Below are 8769 nucleotides of genomic sequence, written 5' to 3' on the forward strand. Positions count from 1 at the left end.
CACTTGATTTAGATGAATATTCTTAATAGCCACTAACTGATTGGTTTCCTGGAAGGTGCAACAGATACAAGTCATTCAGCATGGAAAGGGAAACCAGGCGTGTTTATGGTAGAGGCTGCCTTGTCTACGTGTCGTTGATGCTGCTGCTGGGCAGTGACAACATCCACGGAGCAAGTGCGTGGTGAAGGATCTGTGTTAAAGCAGATTGCATGATTGCATGATGGACATCTTTTGCAAACAGCATTTAAAAATGAAATTAATCAAGGATGAGCAATTTGAAAAAGCTTCTTTCTGCCTATGGGCAGAGCAGGCAGAGATCTTGCTTTCCAGAGCTGGAAAACTCAAGTTTTAATGGGCTTATCCTTTTGGGTTGCTCTTCCCTGTTCGGACTGGTGCTTTGTGCCTGTGTTCCCTAAGGAACAGGCTTCCAGGTGTGACTGTGCTGGCTCCACGAGAGGGGACACTCGTACAGCAAGCGAAAGGTATCGCCTGTACACCCGTGAAAAGCTGGAATTACAGGGTAATTCCCAGTTGAGCCATTGAACATTGGGTTCCGCAGCTTTCCAGAAATCCCCAGAAAGCGATTTGCCCTTCAGCCAGTGGCGGTTTTTCTCTGTTGGGAACTGGCAAGTTCATCCTTCAAGTGTCCCTGTGTCAGAGCACGCGGTTCACATGCGCCTTCCTTGCTGGATGCCGGGGGGACCGGTGGTCCTTCTCCAGGGAAACCCTCAGAAATGTGTGGCTAAGCCAGATCAAAGTGCTGTGCAGCAGTGGGGAATCTATGACTCTGCTAAATGTACCCACCATCTCACTTGTTGAGTATTTTTGCCTGACCTTGGCAATGCCCTTGGTGCCGGGAGTTATGTTAACCTTCATATGTTATTGTCACCGGTGACAAAGGCCTTATCCTCGCAATCCGGTTAGAAAAGTCCAGTTTTTCCCAGTTATGTATTTAAAACCATTGAGAGCTGGCGTTAAGGTTTTGGATATTTTCTTTAGTTATAAAATAGGGAGTGTTGCTTTGTGTTTTCAAAAAAAAATTTTTTTTTCCTTTTTCCTTTACAGAGAATTTCTAGCCTTTGAGACTGCAGACCTGGTAGTGCTGTCTCCAAAATTCCCTCTGACAGAGCAGGTCCCTCCCAGCAAACCTCTTGGCCTCCCCTGCCTTGTGACTGGGACCGACTGCACAACTAGGGAGAAGGGCACCGCTAAACCCGAAATGCAGCAGCAGATCCTGGCTCCCAGCACCCCGGTGCCTGGACTGCCCCTTGGCAGCAGGAGATCGGATGCTATGGGGCCATCAGCTGCCTTTCCTCTTAAGAAACATTTTGGCCATTTTTCTTTCTGTTTAGATACAGCCCGAGTTGGTGTGCTCGCCTGTTAACCCCTCACACGCTGTCTTCACTCTGGAAAAAATGCAATGTTTGTAGAGCGCTAGAAGAGTGTGTTCTGTGCTGTTGGGAGAAGCCCAGTGTGACCCAGGTCCTGGGGTTAATGGGAATTTGCACAGGAGCAGTGCCTGTGAGGGCAACATCCTGACTTTTTCCTATTTTATAAACCAAACCCTAGCGGCCAGCATCCCCTGTGAGGAATGCTCTCCCCAGACAAGGGCATTTACTAATACAAAAGAGCTTTTTACGTGCATTGCATTGTCTTTTCCCTTGGTGCTCTGCTTCGTGCTTGCTAAAACTGATGTTTGGTTTGCATCGTGTCAGCCTCACCCCAGGGGCTTTTGCACCAGACCACCACTATCAGGACATGGAAACTGGTGCAGGTGTGGAGCAGCCAGGCCATGCACAGCATCCAGAGCATGGCAGGTGGGTAGTGCAGCCCTCTGTCCTCACTGGGAGCTTCTGGAGCACCTGCGCCTGCCTGGCTACTGCTAACGAGCCCTGGCTACCACCATCTGGGTGGCATTGAGAACACTCCAGAAGTTTCTCCCCGACTGAGTGGGATGCAGACAGAGCCTGTGGTGGTGTGTGCTGCGTGGGTTTGCTGGGAGCATGGAGGTACGACGGGAGGAGCAGATGGAGGTGTGTTGGGAGGAGGAGGAGGCTCACTGGCTGGGGAGGGCAGGGCAGGGCAGCCAAGGTGTGCTGGAGGGTTCCGAAGGCACAAAGGATGCTCAGCGGGTTGATGGGGTTCCGAAGGCACGAAGGATGCTCAGCTGGTTGATGCAGGTTGCTGCAGGTTGCTGCTTGAGGGCTGGTGTGTGGGAAGGACGGTGGGAGCTGCCTCCCTGGCTGCAGGGAGCCTCGTGGGCTGAGTCTGTGTCGAGCACGTGCTGTGTGAGAGGTGGCTGTGCCCGGCAGAAGGATCGTGGCTCCCTGTAACCACAGCCTGTGGTGCTGGTGCTGTGTTTCTGCACGCGGTTTGTAACATGGCTTTGTTGGGTGCTGTACGGGCTGCAGAGTCCCTGCCCTGGGCGGCTTCTAGCCTTTCGTAGGAGCTGGTTCCTGGAATCCTACAGACAGGGATACCTGCTCCCTGTTCAGGGAAAATAGGATGCCCTTGTTTACATTGATGACTTGACTTCAGAGGTGAGGGCTGCTGTGGAAAGCAGCTACTAAGCGTAGGTTCTTCTGGTCACCAGGTGAGATGTGTGGCTGCTCCTGTTTGTGGCTTTATAACAGCGTCTCTCTGAGTGGCTGGGGGCTGCAGGGGGGCTCTTGGCTCCTAAGGCAGGTTTCCCCCATCCCCCAGTGACCCAGCTAGGAACAATGGAGGCCACGCAGTACAAAGAGTGCTGTAATAAAGCTGCCAGAAGCTGACGTTGCTTTCCCCTCGGAGTTTTTCCAGGCTTATTTTTAGGCAGTTTACAATTAAGTCTTTTGGAGAAAAAAAAAATAAAAATAATTGCCATTGTGGCTTCTAAGAACTGTTGATATAAAAATCAGCCCTTTTAAAGACTGGTATTCAGGGACGAATACCCCAGGGAAAGACAAAAATCTGGATATGTCATGCCAGGGCTTTAGGCAACATGTTCAAAATAAAACAAAAATGCATGGGTATTTCTTGCACTTTGTACTTTTTGCTCAGCCTCCAGTTCTGAGTCAAGGGTAATACATGTACGAGCTGCTTAGGAACCCTCGGGTTTTGCTGCTGCCGTGTTTGTGTGTGTGTTTATCTTGATCAAGTCCTATAATCCGAGCAGGTGAGGAGGGAGTTAGTGGGGCTTCTTGGAGCTCGGGCTGCCTGTGTCAGCTCTGTGAAGCAGGTTGTGTGAGCTTACGTGAGGGTGATTTCGGAAAGCCTGCTCCAAAATCCCTGTTGTCCTTGTAACCGCTTCCGCCGAAGCGGATGGCGCTTGCAGCGTTTGCTTTCCGAGTCCGTCTCGCTCTGTGGAGTGTCAGGTGCCGCAGTTAGTTGTTGTTCATCAATATTTAGGCTAAATAGTTGTGGAGAACTGAGAAACATCTGATCAGTTAAGACTGGCAGTACTGAGTCGGAGCTCTGGCCTTTCTTCAAATATAGGATTACTTTAAATAAACATTAATAAGTTAAGGTGAAGTGCTTGGGGCCACAAGAGTGTCTTTGGAGTTAGAGGGTGGGGGGCCTGGGTTAAACTGGAAGGGCTGGAGGTTACAGCCGTGTGGCACTGGGGGGGCAGGGGAGCTGGCCACTGCAGCCACGTGTGGCAACCTGCGGGGTCGAGGGGACAGCCAGCCCTCTGGCCCCGTGGCATCTGGGCTGGGTTTTGCTTGCTCGCACTCTTGCTAGAGGCTTCCTGGGGAAACGGTAACTGCGTTTTGACTTCTCGCAGACGTGGCTGTACACCCCCAGGGTTAACTTGTCCTGGTGGGCTTGGGAGGAGCCTGGTCACTTCAGTGCCAGGTACAGCTGCTCCCTCAGCGTCGCAGCCCTCTCCAAACCAGCCGGCTGCAACGAGGTCTTTTACTGTGTCATACCAGCACGGTCTTTGTGCCAGTCCCTCTGCTGCCTTCTCCTCGCCTCAACTCATCCAGGGCCCCCTCTCTTGCTTCTCCCTCTTCCTTGGCTGCCCAACCTCTTAACAGAACAGCCACAGCTGCACCTTGTCTACACCGGCCAACCCGCCGCCCCTGAAGCCAGCCCACAGCTGGATATTATCAATGTTAATTAACCCAGCTTCATTCCTTACACCTCAGGACGGTGCAGTCTGTCAAGAGGGTCCCACGGGTGCGTGTGCTCGGCTCGGGAGCCAGCGTTCGGTTTGACTTGTCCCAGCCCCCTGCCCAGCCCAGGAGCCCACCGCAGGCTGCTGGGCTGGGCTCTGTCAGAGCAGGGGGTGAGGGTCTGGATACCACAGCATCATCTTGGGGGTGCTCAGGGACCCTGGGTGATCCGCTGTGTCTGTTGGAAAAGGCTGATTTTCCTTGGGGCTGGAAATGGGGAATCCCAAGCTGCTACTCCTTGTAGCAGTAACTCCCGGTGGTGAGGTCTGTGTGCAGGTGTGCTGGCTGTGGGGATGTTATTCTTCAGTTTGAGAGCAGGATGAGCAGAATGTGCCCCTCTGCAAGCTTGCTGTTTATCTGAGCAGGACCCATTTGCTGGGACAAGGCTGTCGGATTTGTGCCCCAGTGCCTCGGGCTCTAGGCCATTGCTGCCGGACCAGGACTCCTCGTGCAGAGCTGTTGGGTTTTTGGGAATCCTGTGTGTGCGTGCCTTTGTTGTTTGCTTGGTTTTGGTTTGTGTGTGTGTTTTTGGCAGCTATTGCTATTGTCAGCAGCAGCCCTGTGCATTCCCTCTGGCTTGCCTCTGCTCCAGCCACCTTCCTGCGGATGACGTGCTTGAAAAGGGTTAAAGCACTTCAGAACCTTCCATGGCTTTCTGTGCTAAATTACTTTAAACTTTTGACGAGTAGGATGGCCTAGACAGATGTGTTGACATGGCAACAGCTCCAAGGAAACGCTCCTCAAGCAAGGAGAGCAGCTGGCCTCCAGTCATGACAAGGTGCTGCAGGCAGGGAGCTGCGCCACTGCCCTGGCTGTGCCCCCACATCCCGCTGTCAGCGCCCTGATTAGTGTGAATAATTCATACCTCTCCAGCAGCCTTTAATGCAGCTGCAGTGATGTCAGCAGCGCTAACGAGACTCAACCACTAATTTGCTGCATTAATAATAACGTCCTGCTTTTGCTCATAGCCAGTGTGTGCAGGGAAGGAGGTTTTCTGCGTGGTGGTTCTGGTTGTTGGTCCCCTTTTCACTCCAGACACTTGGAGCTTACGGTCGGCATGGCTGGGGTGCGTGCCGGGATTCTGGCAGGCAGGACTGCTGGGAATTCTGGCAGGCAGGACTGCGGGGTTTAGCTCCTTTTCTGCCTGCTCTGGAGGTGGCAGACCCAGCTTGCTGCAGGAGCAGCGTGGTTAGGGTGCTGGGCTAGGGTTTGGGAGGTGCTGTGCACTCACTTGCCAGCTTTGGCACTGTTTTCTGAGTGGAGGTGGGGAGGATCCTGCCTTTTATAGGTATTTAAGGAGTTACTTGCCTGCGTATCTGCTGTTACTGTACCCACCGTTTTCTGGGTGCTGAGGTCTGGGACCCTGGCGGTATTTTCTGGGTGCTGAGGTCTGGGACCCTGGCGGTATTTTCTGGGTGCTGAGGTCTGGGACCCTGGCGGTATTTTCTGCCCAGCACTGCTGTGCAGTTCGCTGGGGTTGGTGCGAGTCCCTCGTGCAGACCAGGTGCGGTGGGCCGGTGGCTGAAGGAGAGGACCCCAGGTCTCGCAGAGCCATAGAAAGGAGCTCCGGTGCTTTGTGGCCATCTAATTCCCAGTTCCCCAGACCAGCAGCAAAGCGGCCTCTCCAAGCAGCTGAGATGGGAGCCGTTACCGGCAGAGGGAACAGCCTGTCCTGGGGTCGAGGGAGGTTGCATTTGCTCCCTTTGGAGAGGTTTTGCTATTTGGCATCTGTGTATCACAGCACCCAGCTCTTGAATTGAGCAATGGTGCTGTATACCGTGCTTTCAGAGCAGGAGAGAGCCCTGGGGAGCTACATGTTTTGTGTGGGGTTTTTTGTTTTCTTTTTTTGTTTTGTTTTTTTTTTTTAATTTTTTGTGGGCGGAGTGGTGGTGGTCCTGGAGAATATTTACTTGAGCTGATGTAGCATTTGCCATGCAGGCAGCCCCCTGGGCTTCCCGGGCTGTTCGCGGCGCAGCGTGCTCCGCAGGCTCCGGGAAAGGGCAGCGCGGACCCAGGTGATTGCAGTACACGGTATTATTTACCCCATTGACGTCAGCAGCTGCACGCTCTCAGCTTCTCTCCGCGATAGCAGCCTGCAGGAGACAAGCTGCAGAGAGCTTAGGAACTCCCTAAACGCGCCTAACCTTTCCAGAACTCGGCGTATAATTCTCAGCTAAGTAAATGTCCATTTGTGAGTATTTTGGGAACAAACCTCCTATTAGCTTTCCGTGCGTGACTCCTTTGGCTCCTATTCTGCAAACCAACACCACATGGATTCTTATCAAAACACTGTAGCCTTTATTTGCTGATAAGTCACTTCAGCAGGGACTGTCACAGCAAACCACATTATGGCATTTTCCTTGCAGAAAATTACCACATCCAAGTGGCTTTTTGAGCAAAGAGATCTCTCCCTAAACCCCTATAAACTCCTTCCTAACACCGACTGACAGCCCTATGGGAAATGGAGCCTTTCCATTAGGGATATTGTATTGAGTGCTTGGGGGAAAACCCTGGAAAAATGGACAGATAGAATTTTTGAAATAAACTGGGAAGGTCTGATGTGTGAGTGTCCTTTCCCTGAACGGCGTTTTGTTGATGTCGGTGCTTGTAGATGAACAAACAGAAATCAGTGCATCTCGCAGCACGAGTCAGTTTTCTTTTTAGCAGCAGGTTGGGCTTGGGCAGAGTGTTTTGGGCATCCTGGAACCGTCATACAGTGCCGCTGGTGTGCGCTTCGGTCTCACCTTTGATTAGAAAGTACGGCTGCAGGAGTCTGGGTTAGAAAAAGCTGCTTTGCTGTGAGCGGAGCGTAAGGGGAGCAGAGCCAAGCTGCCTGCCTGGGGTTGCAGCCAGTTTTTGAAACGAGCCATGGGAGCCGTGTACTGAGCTGCCCCTCTCATCCCTGGAGCTTCGGGAAGCGGCAGAGGTTCCCATGGCATCCTGCTGCCGGCTTCGGCTGGTGGGAGCGGGAGGATCCCACACGTACGCCGTCTTCTTTAGAAACTGCTCCAGAGAATCATGTTGTGGCAATACAGCAAAATGTGTGAGTTCTTACAGGAGGGGAAGGTGATTTTATTTTAAACGAAGCCTGACTCGAATTGCTTCCACACTTGTACCCACATGCTCGCGAGCATGTTGCCGTGATGTGGTCTGTTGGGTTCCCTGCAATGATGCTGAGGACAGGGATGGTGCCTTAGGGCATCCTGCATCTGTCTTTGTGGCTGCTAGGTCGGTGGTGATGTGTGGGTTTTGGGATATGCCTTTTGGCCCCTTTAGGAGCTGGCAAGGTTCAGTTTCTCAGTCTTTACCCCTCCTCCCAGCCCCCACCATTTATTCTGTGATTCCCCAGGATCAACTTCTTGTACTTTGTAATATTTGTTGGCTTTCTAATATAATATATGGTATTTCTGTTTGATGGCAGCTTGTGGATGGTAAATTAGTGGCACTGAATGGTATTCCCTGTTGCTGAAACCATAGGTTTGATTTTTTTTCATTTGGGGCCTTTTCTTTTAAATTAGAGGATACCGTGAGCTAGGCATGTCTCTTCCCTGGCTTCAGTTTCTGTTCTGTCTTGGGATTTTACACTTACATTAACCTAAATTTTCTTAGTCTGCCTGGATGTCCACCTTTAGTTGTAATCACTCTTTTTTTTCTACTATTGTTCAGCCACTAAGAATCAGAATAACCTGTCCAGATCAGGCTAATACCATGTTTAGCCCACCCAAAGTATATTCCTTTAGACTTGGAAACCTCAGTTGGTGGCACAGTGGTATCTCGAGGCGTAAGCAACAGTACCGATGTTTTGCAATCAACTCCTATAACGCTGAAAGAAGAAACATTCATTATTTTGCTGGGGGCATTAGCAGTAAGAGGCATACCCATCCCCTCCGAGAGAGCTTCCCTTCCTTGGTGGAGCTTTCACATTGCATCTCCTTTTTTTCTGTTGCCCCACCCATGTTTTTACCTCCCTGCTGATTGTCCTGCTCCAGTTTCTTTCTTGTGTCTTTCCTGTCTTTCACCAGTGCCATTTCTTTATGAGGCGGCTCATTTGTGATAAATGCTGGAGGCTCGTCAGTTTATATTTACCGAAATTCCCAGCCGGCCGGTAGGTTGGGGGGGTTTGGGGTGTCAATGTCAAACGTGCAACAGAGTCTCCTACCTGTCACATACAAATGCTGGAAGGCTCTGTAGCCCCTCTGAAAAAGTATTCGTCGCCGTGGGCTGGTTTTGTCCATTTGTGTGTAAAATGGGCTCGTAGGTGCACGCACACGGTGGGGTGGCTCGTTCCTACCTTGCCTCTTCTTCTGCACATTTCAGTCCCGGATGCAGTCTCTTGGCACCTGTTCCTATCTACTTATCTTTTTCTAGTTATCACGTAAAATGTTATGGCATCGGTTTATTAATTCCTCCTTTTTCTGTCTGCCTTGGTGCTGTTGTTTCTCTCGTGCCAAGAGAACAGCCATCGCCAGTTACTCCCTATGCCCCAGGCTGGCTGCTGCAGCAGCAGCTAAATCTGCCTTATTTCTCCATTCATTTCCCTGATTCTTATTCCTTTGAGGTTTTGTGTACCTAATTCACGGTTGATTCCCCGTGAGAGTTGCCCAATTAGAAGTTT

The sequence above is a fragment of the Falco naumanni genome, chromosome 16, assembly GCF_017639655.2.
Source record: "Falco naumanni isolate bFalNau1 chromosome 16, bFalNau1.pat, whole genome shotgun sequence".
NCBI classification, from domain to species: Eukaryota; Metazoa; Chordata; class Aves; order Falconiformes; family Falconidae; genus Falco; species Falco naumanni.